The sequence below is a fragment of the Lactuca serriola genome, chromosome 9 (assembly GCF_051521515.1).
Source record: "Lactuca serriola cultivar US96UC23 chromosome 9, Lser_US96UC23_V15, whole genome shotgun sequence".
Taxonomy (NCBI): domain Eukaryota; kingdom Viridiplantae; phylum Streptophyta; class Magnoliopsida; order Asterales; family Asteraceae; genus Lactuca; species Lactuca serriola.
Window position 1 is genome coordinate 93,685,664 of NC_136416.1, and position 19,200 is coordinate 93,704,863.

The window sequence follows — 19,200 nt, forward strand, 5'->3', positions numbered from 1 at the left end:
CCTCTGAAATACCCTTGCAGCGCTCACGGTACGATCATCCGCAATCTCCACCTCGAGTGGGGAATCCAAAGTCCTTAGAGTGTAACGTCGTGATTTTCACCATAATTTTTTTTCTTTTAAAACGTTCATTTAACAGAATACGTTAGCGGAAGACTTCGTTTTTAATTCAAAGCATTTTCAAAACCACAACATTACTTTAAAAATTCAAACATAATTCCAAACCATTTAAAATGTAAACAAAAGTACTTTAAAGTAAATAATAAAAAACATGTCCAAGAGTTGTATCGTTAATATAAATCTACTACCGATAAGAACCCCTCTCACCAAGGTCAATCTTCTAAACTACCTGCCCCAATCATAAGGCACAAAAGAGAAAAGATACAAGTCTCAGCCCCTGCTGAGTGAGTTCATAAAGTTGCACATAAAACATACAAACTCCACATGGGTCAATCATTCATTTTACGATGAAGCATAAAAATGATAGACATGTTAAAGATAGCAAACAACCGCATAATATAGTTAACCAGTCATATATTCCTCCGTATACATGCATAAATGTTCAACAACAATTCTACCACATAATATTATGATCAACCAAAATATCATATAAACAACCGAATATCATGTAAACAATCAAATTTCATATATAGATAACCTTTACTTGTTCAACCTTTTGTTACATACTCAACCTTTTAATATACGACCAACCTTTGTTATATATTCAACGTTTTATTATATCTATCTAACTAATTGATAGAAAAGTGTTCCTTAGTGCTACCTAACCCAAGATAAACACCTCGTTCACTACTTGTGTAAACGGTCAGCCGAATGCTCTAAGTGGTTCATGACATCCACCATAAACACCAACCTCGTGACTCCAATTTCGCTACTCCGACTTTGCAAAGTACAAGTATCCTGCGGTGTCATTCAGGATTGGTACAAACGGTGTCAATTCTACCGATACACCTCCTGCTTCCTACGTGATGTTTGATCCGACCACACCATAAAGCCAACACCACTCCAGTTCCTGTACACCAAGCTGCACACGAACCACATTTCACACGACCATCTAGAAAGTTTGTGGAACTAACAACCAATAAGGCTTAAGCTCTTTCAACCTATTAGACTTGCAAGGTTCTACCCATGTCACCATTACACCAAGGAATGTCATTTATACATTAAGTAAATCATGTAATTCATACCATATAAATGTGTGTTAAACATGCAATGTATTCATAACCAGCACATCAAAACACAACCATACATCATATTTCAAGCAACTTAAGCTAGCATGCTATATACATCAAGTTCATCAAAGTGTAAGCAACATAGCAATTAGGTCATAACATGGCATTAGCACAAAGCATATATCAGCATCACAAATATCATATCATTATCAAGCACAAGTAATGATATGGTCATCCTAAAGTGAATCAAATCACAATCTACGAATTGCAAGTTTCAATCATGCAACCTTAGTGAGTTAAAACTATGAACTCACCTTTAGCCTTGAAGAAATCCTCCTTCGATTCCAAGTCTTGAACTTACTTAAAATTCTCAAGGCCCCACCTAAACATCATACATAACATTTAATTAACAAATAAAGTTTATGGTTCAAAAAATACAACTTTATTCTAACTTTTATATTATTTTTTTATAATTTCTCAGCCCGACCCATGGTCAATGTTTTAAACATAAAATATAATTTGTAATTCCGATTAAGCTGATTGTGAGCATTCTAGAAACTAGACTCAATTTCCTACAAGTCTTTATCTCACACGTTCTGTCCAATTCTGCTCAGTTTTCCCAGCAAAGCTTGCAAGAAAGAGTTAGATTGCTGTCTTCCCGATTTGCATTCTTTAGAACATTTTACACCAACTTCCACTCACTCAATTGTACCCATATTAAATTTTGATTAAACTCATACCGACATTCACATATTCAGAATTAACAATGGTGGTTAGTTGGTTCCTATACTAGCCAGTTTAGTACTCTTTTTAACACTTCTTCTAGCAAGGGTATTTATGTTCAACCCTTGGTTTATTCTTGGGAGACCTTTAGGTGCATATAAGATGGCAAATAGGTTGTATACTTCAGACCATAATTCACAGTCCATAGAACATAAATGGGAGATAGAAAACCGAACATTCTATGAACTTTGAAACTAGATAATGGAAGTTGTCCTTAAGCAAACACGACATGGTGTGTTGAGGCTGTTTAGAGAACCTAACGAATGGTTCATAGCAGCCCAAGGACAGCAAAAAAAAACCCTCACAACTCATGGAAAAGAATGGGATAAAAGATGTTCAAACAGCACACATACACACACAAACATGAGAATGCTTCATCTATTTCGTCCATAACCCTTGCAACAGAATCCAAAACTCGTAAGCAAGAAAAAAAATCAAGAATCTCACCAGGTGTGAGGTGTGTGTCTACTTCACAGCCTCTAGGCTCCACCAAATCCGTCAAGCTTTCCTTCAATTTAGTCCCGTCTCTTCCTCTCATCTTATGATCTCCTTCCCTTTATCTCCTTCACGTTCATCTTTTTTATATTTCCTCTCCTCTCGTCGATGCTTCAAGAACCCACAAATAAATTGAAGATACTCTTGTTGATTACGTAACAGCCCAAGAGATTTGGAGAGGGCTCAAAAAAACGTACATAGGCTTAGGGAAAATGGAAAGATCCTTAAAGAACCGTGGATCGTATTAATGGGGTTTTTATATTTTATATCATATTTATTATTTTGGTCCTTGAGGTTCTATACACAAGTCCTTCCAAGCCCAATATATCATATTTTAATTATATGAAACATGTGTATATAACAATAATTGGAAGAAAAAAAAACATGGAAGAAGGAAAACGTATGTAGTGATTGTTTAAATGTGAACTTACAACATCGGTCCTTAGACTTTTTTTCTTTATTCACTAATTACCTTCCACAATTAGTTGCATTAATTTAAACCTTCAAATCCTTATATATATATATATATATATATATATATATATATATATATATATATATATATATATATATATATATATATATATCATTATCATTATCATTATATAGTTATAAAAGAAGCATTTTTCCAAGCACCACATTCATTTGAAACCCCCATATCATTTTTTCTTTCACCACATTCATTTGAAACTCCCATGACTTTTCAATTTCTTTATAATAATAATTATAATTTGGTTAATTAGGTTAAATAAATATCAAGCCTAAAGTCTAATCATATATAAACTAAATTTTAATATTAAAATAATATCTTTAGTTCTACTTATAAAGTTATGTTTTTAACTTTTAACATATTATATTTAATTTATTAGTTTTAACATATTGTTGAATGTAAACCATTATCATTTTAAAGATATAATTTTGGAACAATTTGTATAAAAATAAATTATTATTAGTTTAAATATAACATTACTGAATCAACTTAAATATCAGTTTTAGTTTAACTTAAACAACCCAAAGAATATTTTGTACATACTTAAAAGTGATAAATTATAGTGTCTTTCTAATAATGATTATAAGTTGATTAATAAGGTTAAATAAATATCAAATCTAAAGTGTTATCATTAATAAACTAAATTTCAGTTTTAAAATAATATCCGTACTTCTACTTATAAACTTATGTCTTTAACTTTTAACATAATATACTTAATTTATTAGATTTAAAATGTTGTTTTATGCAAAACATTATCCGTTTAAAGCTACAACTTTTGAACAGTTTTGACAAATACTTAAATTGTTAATTTAAATATACCATTACAGTGTCAACTTTAATATAAATTTCAGTTCCACTTCAAAAATCAAAGAATATTTTGTAAATAGTTAAAAGTGATAAATTGTAGTGATAAATGCAAAAACTAAATTCTAATCTCAACTTAATTAAAATATTTCCTAAAGATATTTTTATAATCAGTAAGGTTTCAAATAAGTAGCTTAAAATAACTTACAATAACAATAGTTATAAATACCTCCATATAAATGATTATATTGTTACCTTTAAAATCAAAAAATAATGTTTGATGTTTTAAATAATTATAATTAGAAATTAAAACACTAAGCAGATAAATTTTAAAAAATTAATTAACAATAACAACAACTATAAATAACATTAAACCATATATTATATTTAATTTTATTCATGTCTAACCCACGGGTAGAAGTCATTCAAACGATTGAGATTATGAAGTTATAATAGATACATATTATTGTATAATTGAAAATAATCAATATATTATATCAATTTAGTATACGAATTATTATATCAAATTTAACAACGACGTTATTGTTATATTTAATATATATATATATATATATATATATATATATATATATATATATATATATATATATATATAAAGAATTCAACTATATAGGTGTTTCTGCATATTACAATGTAAACTTAAATATAAATTTCAGTTCCAATTAAAAAAAATGACAGAATATTTTGTAAAGAGTTAAAAGTGATAAATGGTAGTGATGAATGCAAAAACTAAATTATAATATCAATTTAAGTAAAATATTTCCTAAATATATTTTTATAATCGTTAAAATTTTCTAAATAAGTAGCTTAAAATAACTTACAATAACAATAGTTAAAAATAAATCTATATAAATGATTATGTTGTTACCTTTAAAATGAAAAGTAATATTTGATGTTTTAAATAATCAATAATGATAGATTAAAACATTAAGCTGATAAATTTTAAAAAATTAATTAATAATAACAACAATTATAAATAATATTAAACAATATATTATATTTAATTTTATCATGTATAACTCGCATATAGAAATCATCCAAACGATTGAGATTCTGAAGTTATGATAGATGTATATATTACCATATAATTCAAAATAATCAATATATTATATCAATTTAGTATACAAATTATTATATCAAATTTAACAACATCGTTATCGTTATATTTAAAAAAACATATATTTGTAAAGACTTCAACTATATAGGTGTTTCTGCGCAACGCGCGGACATTCGCCTAGTATATATATATATATATATATATATATATATATATATATATATATATATATATATATAGGGTTAGGATCAAATGTGAACTTCAAATATTGTATGAATGTATAACTAATTCTTGTCTATTGGATTAAAAGAAATGAAGGGCTGGGATATGATAATACATATTATTAACATGTGGGAGCATTTACTATATAATTGCATTTATTTAATTGTAATAATGGTTAAAAAGTAAATATGGAAGGTGAATTTTCATGGGATATCAATTTAAATTTAAAATTTTATTTTTATTTATGTACTGTAATTGTTTTTTATACATTACTCAGAAAACATGAAACATATTTCTTTCTTTAAAAATTAGATTTTCTTTTTTCACCACCTGTAATATTTGATTTTTTTTTCTTGATCATGAAAATAATTAAGAGTTAATTGTTGTGGCTTATTTTATGTCATTTTTGTGCTTGTGAATTACAGTCTTTTAACAATTCTCATGGTTGATACAACATTAAGAATCATTTTTTTAAATAAAACTTTTTATATATCATGAAAATCGTTAAGAATCGATTTATTAATTAAAACTTCATGTTTGATGATAAGAATGATTTTGAATGACTTTTTTTGTTAGAAATTCTTGTAGAATAAGACATTAAATAGATGTCATAGTTGATATTCTAGAAGAATAATTTAACATTCTTAAAGAATAAGACATTAATTCCAAGTGCGTAACCAACATTCTTGAAATGGTAAAAAATAGATAATATATTTGAAGATTTACATTTGAAATCAATATTAACATTTCGATCTCTGTTCTTTAAAAACCACTTCAATTCTGCTTTCCATTTTTTAATAATCGGTTTTGTTAAGAGTTTTATTCTTCAAGAACAAATTGTAATTCTACATCACGTTCAAAAGTTAGTTCTCACTCCACACTCCATTCTTTCAGCATTAAAAACAAATTATAAATCAATATTATAGATGTGCAAAAGAAAATGAAACTAAACATATTCTACAAGAATGTGATTAGATTCTTAAATAATATACAAAAAAATATCACACTGAGAAACAAAATCCCTAAAATTATTATTTTAATTATTGAATTCCTTTTGTTTTTTTCTTACTTATGTAAAGGCAAAATGGTTTAGGCTCATGTAACTTTTATCAATTGACGTTAGTGAAATATAAAAATCTTTTTTTATATAAACAATTAATAAAGGAAAAGAATATATATATGAGACATACTTGATAATTATCGTATTAGTTTTAATCATGAGTATCCTTTTTCCAATTGAATATTGATTTTCATATAAATAATGAAGGAGGACTTTATTTTGCTTGTTAATATCTAACCGATATCCCTCATTTAAGGGGAAATTAAATGCTTTAATTATTTTCTATAGTTAACTATATCCATATTAATTAATATTTTATTTTTTTCTTAAATTGTGATTGGTCCTTACATTCACACAATATTTGTTGGATGTATATGAACCTAACTCTCTCTCTCTCTCTCCCTCTCTCTCTCTCTCTCTCTCTCTCTATATATATATATATATATATATATATATAGTAGGTGTTCAACCCGTATATTACACGGGTTGATTAAAAAAATAGTAAATATTAAAGAGTAACATTAAATATTTTTCTAAAAATAAAATTTAGAAATAATAAGGAAAGAAGAAACATATTCATTGGAATTTACTATCACATTTATTATAACAAATACTTAGATATATAAGTATAAGTATTACGTGACTTTTTAATTTTATAATTTAAAAAAAAAGTAGATGTGGACAAGGTTGTAGAACTCGCTACTCGGTACCTGCTCGGCTGACTGGGGAGTAGCGAGTACTCGGGAGTACTCGGGGAGTACTCGGATTCGGTAATTCATGTAGAAATATTTTTTAGAAAATTGTATATGTCAAAATCATTAGTTAAAATCATAATTTGATTGAAATATATAACCAAAATTAGATACATGTGAATACATAAAAACTGAAATACACATAATTATCTCACTACGTGGATAATTACTGAAAATTTAAGATATATATGTCGTAATAATCACATGTTTGTGTTAAATAATAAATCATTAAGTGCATTATACATATTAATCTTGAAATTCTTGATTTTTTTCTCTTTTTATGACAATTTTGACCCTTTGATCGAGTTTGACCGATTTTGACCGAGTTGGCCGAGTTTGACCGAGTAGGCCCTAGTAAGACCGAGTAGGCCCGAGTTTGACCGATTTTATCTGATTTTTGACCGAGTTCGACCGATTTTTGGCCGATTTTGACTAAATCCGAGTTTTTTGGCCGAGTTGACATTACTCGCCTCGGTGGAGGGTCAATTCCGAGTAATCGGCCGAGTAGGCCGAGTTTTGCAACACTGGATGTGGATATTATTTATTTTAAAAATACTACACAATGACAAGTGTCAAAACTTATAAGAGATTGACAAGTGGCAAAAGAACATTTACTTATTAGAGAGGATATATATATATATATATATATATATATATATATATATATATATATATATCCACACACACACACACACTCCACTACTTATTAGTCTTTTCTTTAATTGTTAATTAAATGTTTTAAATATCATTTTACTCTTTTTATTTTTATTTTATGTTATTCTATGTCCTTAAAATTGAAATATCTTTACAACAATTAATTTTCGAGTGACGGAAATCTAATAACATTAACGGAAGAATTTTTGGGTCGTTACACAGAGCATCTCACAACTTCCTACTGAGTGCAAGAGATACAAATGATCAGATAGCCCCCAAATATTAAAGAGCATGAGCCCACAATCCATTAGCCAAAAAGGTCCCTAAACAAGATCATAACAACATGAGCATAATAAATAAAATAAATAAGACAGAAATAAATCATATACCAGTAACGACGTCTGGTGCTACTCAAGCCTCCTCTATGGTCAACTGAAATATGCGGCTCTTCACCGCAGGAACCTCCGCCTTGGCTGGGAGGCCATCAATAATCCTCATTGTGGCGGGTATAAGCACTGCTACTGCTCCTCCACTCAACCTTGGACAATCAACATTTTTATGACCGGTATGATTGCAGTGGAAACGAATCAAGCCCTTCTTGGGGCAATCCCTGCTCTTGTGGCCTGGCTGGCCACAAGCATAACATGCCGAGCCTACTACCTGACAGGCTCCATTGTGCAACTTTCCGCACTTGGCATAGTGTCCCCGACGCTACTGGACCCTAATGGGAGGATGAGAGGTCTTAGGCTTCTTAGCCTGAACCACTACTGCCTGAACCTGCTCCGGCTTCCGCTTGGTCCAGACCTCCAACTCAGTTTCCTGTTCCCAGGCCTTCTCTACCATGTCATTCAAGTTTTTGCACCCTGAAAAGCTCACGAACTCATGAATATCATCCCTCAGCATGGAGTGATACCTTGTCTTCTTCATCTCCTCATCCGCAGCGTACTGTGGAACCAACGGTGCGCTCTCTATGAACTTGGTGGTGATTTCCACCACAGTCTCTTTCATCTGATGAAGGTCCTGAAACTCCCTCAAAAATCGTTGCACCACAATGGCCGGTGCAAACTCTAGATCAAACCTCCGCACAAACTCCTACCAAGACATCTCATACACATCTGCTGATCCCACCTCGTGGGTAACCTCCTCCCACCAATCTCACACCCGATCCCTCAGCATGCAGGACATGAACCCCACTTCTGCTGTCTCAGGGAAAAATCTTATGCACTGGGCCTTCTCCATGTCTGCAATCCAGCGACAACTTGTGATGGGGTCCCTAACCCCAAAGAACTCAGGCGCACCACACACCTTGAACTCCCGAAATGAAGGAGTTCAAGTGTTAATCTGACCTGTAGCAATATCTACTCGAAAATACCTGAGCCGTTCCTCCATAATCTCCATGATCCTTCCTTGACGGTACCAAAGATCATCGGGGTAGTGTCAAGGATGCCACGAGTAACCTCAGTTGCGATAAGATCACGCAACCTCTCATCAATGGTCTCTACACCAAAGCCTGAACTTGATCCTGATCCTAATCCTAAACCCAAACCTCCTCGCGTAATCATCACCATCCTCAACTAAAAAAATACAACATAAATAGCAATAAATAAGGAAGTTCAAAGGGATTCTTCCTCACTGGACTCCTTAGAGATTCCAGGTCTGCCCTTGTTTTAGGTATAGGTCATGTGCTTTCAGTAGTACGTGCCCAATACTACCTTCTATACGTACCTGTACCTTCCACAAGGCCATACCTGATGCCTATAATTCACCCAACCATAGATAAAATGACCCACAAAACTTAGCAAAAAGTCAGATCCTATACTATTCTAGAATTTCTTAATCCTTACGTAACCAAAAACCTAGATCAATCATAGTTGGTTTCCTTATGCATGCAAGTTATACAAAAATAGAATCACATAGACCATCAAATAAAGCTTCTACCCTAAACAACAACCAAACAAGTAACAAGAATAAGGCATAATTCAACATTCTAGGACTATGAAATCCTATACATATACAAGTTTGAAAGCAAACACTTATCAAATAACCAATTCAACATCAATTTCCTAGAATATATCTCTAGCATGGTTAATACATTGGGAACACTTAATTGAGCTTGGCCGATTACATGCTTTGCACTCTCCTCCTTTTACCTTAAGAAAACCTTTTTCAAGAAAATTTAACTTCTGTTTCTTTTGAAAAAACGGTTTATGATTTCCGCAGTTTGAGTTTTGACACACCCGAGAGTGTGCCTGAATCCCTCAAACCAAGGCTTTGATACCAAATTATAACAACCCAAAAATTCAGATAATTTTTTTCATTTAATAATTAGAAATTTCAACCATATTTGTTTTTCCAAAATTCCATTACATAAATTCATTGTCGACCAAAAGATTAGAGTATCCAAAAAAATGCAGAAATACTGGAGAGTGCATGTTGCGCCATCAAGCCGGACCCTTACCCTTAGAACCAAAAGTACTTGAAACACCCAACAAAACAGTAAGCACACGCTTAGTGAGTTTCCCAAAATACACAAAACACATAACCACATAATGTCATGCACATGGGCTTCATCTAGAATGCCATGGGCTACCCCCATGGTCTTGCATCCAAGGGCCATAGCCTGCCCCCATGGCCTTACCAAGTGTCATGGGCTCCCCCATGGTCTTCACATAAGTCAACACATACCAGTTAACAAACAATTGCATAATAAAGTAATAAAATCTCATATCAAATAATGGGCCAACATCGGTGCCTTCGACCCATAGGTATATTGAGAAGACTCATCTCAGTCTGCTGAAAACAATAGCTGCTTGACTAACAGTCCAAAATCTCACACTTAACCAATATACAAATAACCCTAATTAGGATTATAATTCAACCTAGACAAAGAGCCCAGAATCCTAAGTCCAAGTCCCTCCATGATGGCCCAAAAGTCTTTCCTTCCCTAATGGGCCAAGCATCAAAGTCCAATTCTATATTGGGCACAAGGCCCTATAGGCCCAATCACCACCATTGGCCCAACTCATAAATTCATGCCCATAGCACCAGCAAGTCCAGGACCAAAACAATTAGTGCCCAAAGGTTCAAAGTCCACCGGAGGCCCAAAGCTTTGTAAGAACGTACGCCTAGCGTACCTCTTTAGTATGCTTAGCGTACTGGGCTTAGGGGCTGTATGTGCAATGTATAATCAGAGTACGCCCAACGTGCACGCTGATTTGCATAACAGTTCATTAATTCCTTAATGCATGCAAACCTTTCGCTCAAACTTCATATCTTAAACATTTTAATGGTCCTAAGGCATAATGTTGGCAACTTTATGCCCTTGCATGTCGTATATGCTCCCAACAACCCATTCTAACACATTAAAACCTTTGCAAGGGTCTTATCTCATGCATGGAGCCATAGAAGTCATCAAGTTTACATTTTTATGCCATAATCAAACCAAAGGACCTCATATCTAACCTCCATAACCTGTAGAGTTGCCCAAACTCCCAAGAGAGGATTTATGGAATAAAAAATGGACTTCTATAAACCCTAACACAACAAGCAAAAAGGATAAGAAAGTTGAAAGCTTTTTACCTCCATAAGTTGCTCCAACTACAAGATCCAAAGGCTTTTCCCACGTTCAAAGCTTGCTTCCACTTCCTTCTATTTGCTAACACACCAAAAATGAGGTATTTGATGCACTTAAAAGCTCAAGAGTTGCTCACAAAGGATATAGTGTTTTAGGGGCGTTTGAAAGTAATGGAGGCTGGTTAGGGTAAAGTCCAAATGACTTAAGGACGTTTAAATAGGGGCCTTTCCCTAAGATTAGGGTTTTTGACTCGAGCCACGTATGCCCCGCTTACTTTTTGGTACGCCCTGCGTACATGGTACATGCCCACGATGAACTTTCCCCCAGTACACTAAGCGTACACCTATGTACACCCAACATACGTATGGACCCATTTGCAAAGAAAACTCATTCTAAGGGTAAGAAAGGTAAATACCTGAATTCTGACCGTTACATTGTTTAACCTGTGCTTGATCATTGCATGGTAATTCATAAATTGATAATTCTAGATATTTGATCATAATAGCTAGTTAACAAATTGGTAATCAATATATTTTATCCACTAGAAATCAACCATAGGAGAAGGTGAAATCGAATCTAAGCAGAAGTACTATTTTAATTTTGAAGTAATTTTTTTTTATTTGTTAAAGTGTTCAGTTAAATTCTTATGATCTTGCAAAATCAGTAATAACTTCCACTTTAAGTTTTTTAGTTTAATTAGAAGTAGTTAGATTAATTAATTGAATTTCGTTCCCTCTGTTCGACACCCAACTTACCCAAGCTACTCCATAATCCGACTAGGTACACCGTCTATAGGTGCATAATTAGTTAAGTTAGTTAGATTATAAATTTGAAACAATTAGATACTTTTATGCACATCATTAATATATGGTTTATAACTTTATCATGTTATCTTATGATTTGGGATCTTCCTAGTATTCTAAGTTGGGATCTTCCGTAGTTTTCTAAGTTGGGATCTTCCCCAGTATAACTAAAGTTGGGACCCTCTCTAGTGAATTCTTAATATGGGTTTTCCTATGAGGAATCTTCCCCCATAAAAGCCTCAAGATCATGAAAGACTAAAACCTTTCAATACAAAACTTCTCCTAATCCAGAATTCAGAAGGAAAGTTCAAAAAGTCAAATGAAAATCAGGGTGAAGTCTAAGGAAGGGAGTTTATCCTCAGGTTCTATCTATCCTTATCTTTTGTGTTTGCTATGCCTGAAGTTTTCCTTAAAGATTTCTCCTTTTAACCAAAACTTTTCTCTTTCAAATCTTATGATCCTAAATATGTCAACATCCTAATCAAGCAACCATCTATCTTAGATTGTTATAATTTTCTGAAACCTAAACTCTTTAGGATCCTAATCACCTAAAGTACCTTAGAAAAATCTACTTTAATCCAATTTATGAAACCAAACCATTCACACAAATAGATAATAAAACCATAGCATGAAAAGTAAAAAAGGTTTTCCTACCAACCCTACAAAAAATAAATTGTTTTAAAGACATAAATAAAAATTGTTATTAGTTCATCGAACCTAAGCCCCTAAGGTTGATCAAAATCACCCTCTTTTTTTATCCTTATCCTCCCACCTTCTCCTTCTTCTTATCTGTAGGATCTTGACTGGAATTAACGTGCTTGCCAGTTAACTTGGCTTGCGTATCGCCCAAGAAAGTCATGTTCTAGGATCTTGCGTTCCCATTCTTCACATCCTACGCCATCTTGATCTTTGCCTCACAAATGTTTTCAGCAGCGCTGCTCTTAAGTTCAATGATCACATCCTCGATCTCCTAGGCATGCTCCTCCTCTTTCTCTACCTTCTCCTTGCTCAGCCTCTCCACCCTCGCCAAAACATGCTTGCTGGTCTCTTTCTAGATGGCTTCATGCTCCATCAAAGTGCCCTCCACCTCCTTGGCCCTTAGCTTCAGATCCTCAGTGGATCGAGAAACATGATCACAACCTGAGAAAGAATACATTTAGTAAATTAAAAATCAAGTATAAAAGAAAAAAGGATTTAAAAGTGCTTACAACTTGCGAGAAGGATATTAGCTTCTCCATAGCTTCCTCGGCCCCCAAACTCTCCAAACTAAGGTCCGGGATCTCAGAAGTCTTTCTCTTCTTCGATCCATGGGCCTTCATAGATAGATTGATCATGGCCCTATTTGGAGGACGGGAGGAAGAAGTCTTTTCCTTCTTAACCACAAGCTGACCACTTAACATGGCCTCCTCAAGGTCGGAGATGGCAAAGCGAGAACTAGAGTGAGTGGCCTTGGATCCTAAGAATCACATATAATCTTCATGAGTACAAGATCCTAACAATAAGGTAAATTAATAGAGGATCCTTACCAATAGACATCGGGAAGGTAGTATTTAAACTCTCTTGGAACTTACGATGCTTATATTTGAAGGTTCTTTCGATTTTGGGCAAGACAAGGATATTCTCGATCTTCTCTTCAGTTTCCTCGTTATCAAGAGAAAGTTCCTCGAGCTTGGTGCCTGCATAAAATCAAAAAAAAATAAGAGGCTATGAATTATGAATCCCTAATAAATCAAATCCTACCCTTCTTGACCCAGTTCAATGGTAGGAGGTCGTCGTTGGGGATGGAATCGCGTTTCACAAAGGAAAAGCTTGGGTAAAAAAAGATGTGTTTTGTTGGGTTTGACTTTAAATAGGAAACGAGAAGACCCAAAAGTTGAAAGATCGTACATGTAACATCCCAATATTTGTCATTTATAGCCCTTGGGGATGGAAGGGTGAAGCCATGAAAAGTCTAAGGGCTAAATTGCAATTTTGGGATCTGGAGGAGAACGCTGTGTGTACATAAGGGTACGCTGAGCGTACTAGGCGTCCCCTAGTACGCTGGGCGTACTCATGGCAGAAGGAAACCCTAATATTTAGTGTTTGGGGACTATATCAGCAACATTATGAGCATAAAACCCTCCCTTACCCCAGCCTCCACTACTTAGAGTCATCTTCCCTAAACCCTAGCCATTTCCTTGAGTGTTTGAGCTTATTGAGTGTTTTAAGAAGAAGGTGTTGCATCAAGGAATTGGAGAAGAAGATCAAGCTTGTAGATCTGAAGTTGGTTTGTGCCCAAGAAGCTCCAGAAGGTAAAAAGCTTGGAACTTTATATTTGTATGAGATAGATCTATTCATTTTAGCTTTATGGAAGTATTCTTGTCCCCAAAGTCCCAAAATGGTGCATGTTATGTTTTGGAGGAAATGAGTTGTCCTTTTAGACATTTGAAGAGGTCCTAAGTGATAAAAATGGTGTCCCAATAGCTAGATTTGTCTCATGCACAAAGTAGGAAGGTCTTAATGGATTAAGACCATGTGTTAAGAACTTTCTGGACGTTCAAAGTGATAAATTTTGAGACTTTATAGTCCTATGGCACATTTGGTCGATGGATCTGGAGTTTGGGCTTAAGTGCTTAAGCCATTAAGCACTTATTAGGGTTTTGGTGAAACCCCGCATACACCCAACATAAATCCAGTACACCCAGCGTACTGGGTCAACCACCCCAATGGTGGTCAACATTAGGACCAGTACGCCCCGCATACGTCCTCTGTTGGGCCTTTGGCAATTGGGCTTCGGGCTTTGGGTTGTTTATGGACTAGTTGGATTTTTCCTTTGCTGGGTTTTATGAATATTATGTTTTGGGCTAAGTTTTGATAATGGATCTTGGAATTAGGCCTAATTAGGGAGTTGGGCCCGATTAGTAAATTGGGCCAATAATGGGCTTGGCATAAGGACTTTCAAGGTTATGGAATTGGCATTGGGCCTTGGTCTAATAAAGAGAATGGACATGATGGATTGTGTGGACCACTTAGTTAAGATTGTTATGTTGTGTAATGACTTGGTATTTATTTTTGGATAGTTCGGGATCTTCAGTGAGGCAGCGATTCGGGAGTTCGATTCTTAAATTCAGATCGGCTTTGTGAGGTGAGTTTTCCTCACTATACTCAAGGGTCTAAGGTACCAAGGCTGGCCCTTTTGGATTGCTATCCTGATATGTTATATGCTCGAGTATTGTTGTGATCCGTTAGATCAGTATCCTGGTAGATAGGATGTTATGTGTTGTTATGATCCGTTAGATCAATATCCTGGTAGATAGGATGTTATATGCTCGAGTATTGTTATGATCCGTTAGATCAATATCCTGGTAGATAGGATATTATATGTTGTTATGATCCGTTAGATCAGTATCCTGGTAGATAGGATGTTATATGTTGTTATGATCCGTTAGATCAGTATCCTAGTAGATAGGATGTTATATGTTGTTATGATCCGTTAAATCAGTATCCTGGTAGATAGAATGTTATATGTTATTATGATCCGTGAGATTGGTATCCTGGTATATAGGATGTTATATGTTACCATGATCAGTTAGATCGGTATCCTGGTAGATCAGATGTGGTTATGCTTAGTGACCTATAGTTTGGTCTGACTGTCTGTATGTTGGTAGGAGATTAGCTGTTATATGTGCACATGATTGATTGGTAGTTGAGGGAATTCCATCCTGAGGATGATAGGACCCTATTATGTTGTGTTTATAGATTTTTATATGATTATCTGATATAGGTGCACACGTTTGATTGGTTATGGGGCGCATTCCAACCCGATGGTTGTGGGCCGAGAGTATTCCATCCCGAGGATGATTGGACTCATAGTATGTTGGCATTCCAACTTGATGGTTGATTGGACCTATAGTATGTTGGCATTCCAACCCGATGGTTGAGGGCTTGGGGTATTCCAACCCGATGGTTGATTGGATCCATAGTATGTTGGCATTCCAACCAGATGGTTGAGGGCCTGGGGTAGTCCATCCCCATGGATGATTGGACCCATAGTATCTGTTATATATGTGTTGTGTGTGGGCATTCCAACCCGATGGTTGAGGGCCTGGGGTATTCCATCCCGAAGGATGATTGGACCCATAGTATGTTATTTGTTATTGTATGTGTATTGTTATGTGTATGGGTATTTTGGGGGTAACTCACTAAGCCTTCGAGCTTACGTTTATCGATTATTGTTTCAAGTATAGCGGATGACCGCAGGAAGGCGAAGGTGTGACCGTACACTTCCTCGATTTATGATTATGATTTCTGGGAACTCTGATGTTTAAACTATTTTTAAAACACTTTGTAATAGTAAATGGTGTTTTGGATATTTAAAAAGTTTTAAATTGGCTTGATTTATATGGATGTTACAAGTTGGTATCAGAGCCTTGTTTTGAGTGAATTGGAGGAACACTCGTGTGAATCCAATCTCAAATCAAGGAAAGATTTTCAAAATGATTTTAAATGGTTTTCAAAATATGTTAAAGAGGATACGAAGTGTACGATCAGCCGGAGTCATTAAGTAGACCCCAAAATACCATACGGTTATTTGATATTGTGATATGTTAGAATATCATGCTAGTACTAGGCTAGAGATCTTCAGGAATTGCATGATAGAATTGCATGATTACATGATGCCTGTTAGCCTACGGTTTTCCTTATATGAGATTGACATCATTATTGTAGTTGCTTGTGTATGCATGACGGCTGTACATAATTAAGATCTTATAGCCTAAGAATCTTTGGTTTAGCCTTATGTTCTGTTCTTGTTTAATTGGGGGCTTAGGGTAGGATCAGATATTCGCAAGTCTATGGGGTCCAGTGTTATGTATGGCTAGCATACACTAGTGCTGCAGAGTTGGTGGAAGTTTCATGGATGAGTGAGTAGTGTAAGGTCGGTAGGTTAGTTTTAAGATATTTAGCATTCCTCTAGGAGTGAGGATTGAACGCTCGCTATGTTTATGTATATTGTTAGGGTGTTGTGGTGATACTTGAGACAAATATGGGTAGGTGTGGAAGGTAATATGGGTCCGTACTACTGAAAGCACAGGACCCATACGCGTAGCAAGGAAGTCACAACCCCTGGGGATTAGTTGTAAGTTGGTTCCCTGTTATTGTATGGATTATTCGAGACGTCTTGAGACCGGATCCGGGTTAGGATCGGAAACTGGCATCCAGGATAGGCCAATATTGTTAGAGGATCGTGTCAATGAGACCATCCGGGAGGAGGTGATCAAGATTGTCCGGGGACAGTTGCTGGAGATGTTTGGGTCTATTAAGACCTCCATAGTTGAGTATTTCTACGAGCACTATGCAACCCTTGCTAAGACGGATGTCACAGCAGCTGTAACGACGGTAGGGGGAGGAGCTGGTCGAGCTTTCTATTATCGGGACTTATCGTTAGGACATATTCTGATGAGTAGAGGACTGCAGTTACCTGAGATCAGGGAGATATTATGTACTCGTTGCATTCCGTGGGTTGAGTAGGAGAGGCTAGCACATGAGTTTCTAGATTTGAGGCTCAGGGGTTTTGCTCGAGGCCAGAATGTGAGTCGCGGGGACTCCGGAAAGGAGTGATGATTATGTTCAGCTAGGGTTTTGCAGCTGGAAGTGGAATGAAAAATTGATGAATTGGACTATCATTTTATAGGGCAAGGATTGTGCCCTTTCAGTTTTTTCGAACTCGAAGGAGTGAGCAGGCTTGTGACCCCAGGATCATGTTGTATTCTAGCTCAGGGTCAGTTGGTTGCAGGGATTGGCGACATTATTTCAGCATTAGTGAGCGCAGGTGGGTCGATGTAGCATAAGTATTTTGTGAAGCTCGGTTTGCCTTAGATCTCTTGTATCGGTCGGTAAGGATTGATTGTGCAACCTATTGCACTTTTAGGATTGCGAACTATGTTTGGGGAGTAGTTTGTAGCCCGGTTTAGGGCATAGGTTGCTTCAGCTACTGCAGTTCAGTTGTGGATGTTTGAGCGGGTAAGTGAGTCAGGGTGCGAACCCTGAATAGAATGATTTCTAGAGCCCAAGAGTAGGAAAATTGTTTGGAACACCTTTGGAAAAGGGGTATTACGTGGGATGTCTGCAGATAGGGTCCCACAGAAGGGTTATTCAGCATTGTCAGGATTCAGTAGTTTTAGCAACCGTTAGTGATTGTCAGATGAAAGCGCCAAGGGATGTAGCTCGTCGCCGAGGTATTAGTTGGAGCATCTATCTTTTGGTCTACAGGACTTGAGTGAGGGGTCATTCAAGAACTAGTGACTGTGGGTTTCACTAGGATTCAGGAAGTGTTCATCTGGTTCTTAGAAGTGTGTGATCAATTGGAATTGGCTAGTAATAGATCGCTAGTTAGAGAGAGTTGGTTGTCATCGGATTGATCGTTGGGAAGTGAAAAGGATTGGGAATCCTCCAATTTTCATGTATTGTGAAGGCTTAGTCGAATCTAAGTGGGGGAGAGTTACCCCGGGATGTAGAAGCGGGAGAGATTTTGAAACGGGGATAAGTTTCACAACCCGACAGGGAGAATGGAGGCCCTAGTGGCTGCTTGGTTTGAGGGTTGTGTTGGTTGGGACTTCGGTAAAACTCCCCAGCATAAGAAACACGTCTTCTTGGTGCTTGATAGCAGAATTTGAGGAACCAGTTTGGGATTCTAGTCATGAATTGAGTTCAGTTCGAGTGTTCGGGGGTGTGCTCGACTTTGAGGGTTTTTGGATTAATAGATTGAGGGTTTTGTTAGCTGCCAGGGCTTAGCAGTACATTTAGCACGGGTGTGCACATTATTTAGCATACGTGGTAGACACATGGGTCAGGGATTAGACCACGGTTGGCCGAGAGGGTGGATGATCGACATGAGGCCTAAGGTTAGGTCGGGGTTAGAGTCCACGGAATAGATCAGGAGTTCGGAACCCCAACTGGGTGAGAACAATCTGCATGGGAGAGATCACCTAGAGGGGTGGTCTAGGGAGATGCTCAACAGTTTAGAGCGGTCAGGATAGACTGAAGGCCGGTGGGGGCGTACCAGTCAGGCTGAAGGCTCGGAGAATGGTCCAGACTGACTGAAGGCCTGGTGAGGCGACCCAGTCATACTGAAGACTCTGTATGCGTTTGTAGATCTATGCATGGGTATTGAGTATGCTGCTATGCTATAGAAATCAGTAGGTCTGTTCCCAACTATTGAACATGTTGATGGAGTATGTTGAAGACTTTGTATGGGTTTTGTTAGTTATATGATCAGGTTCTGAGTATATATATGTTATGGGGTAGCAACTTGTTCTACA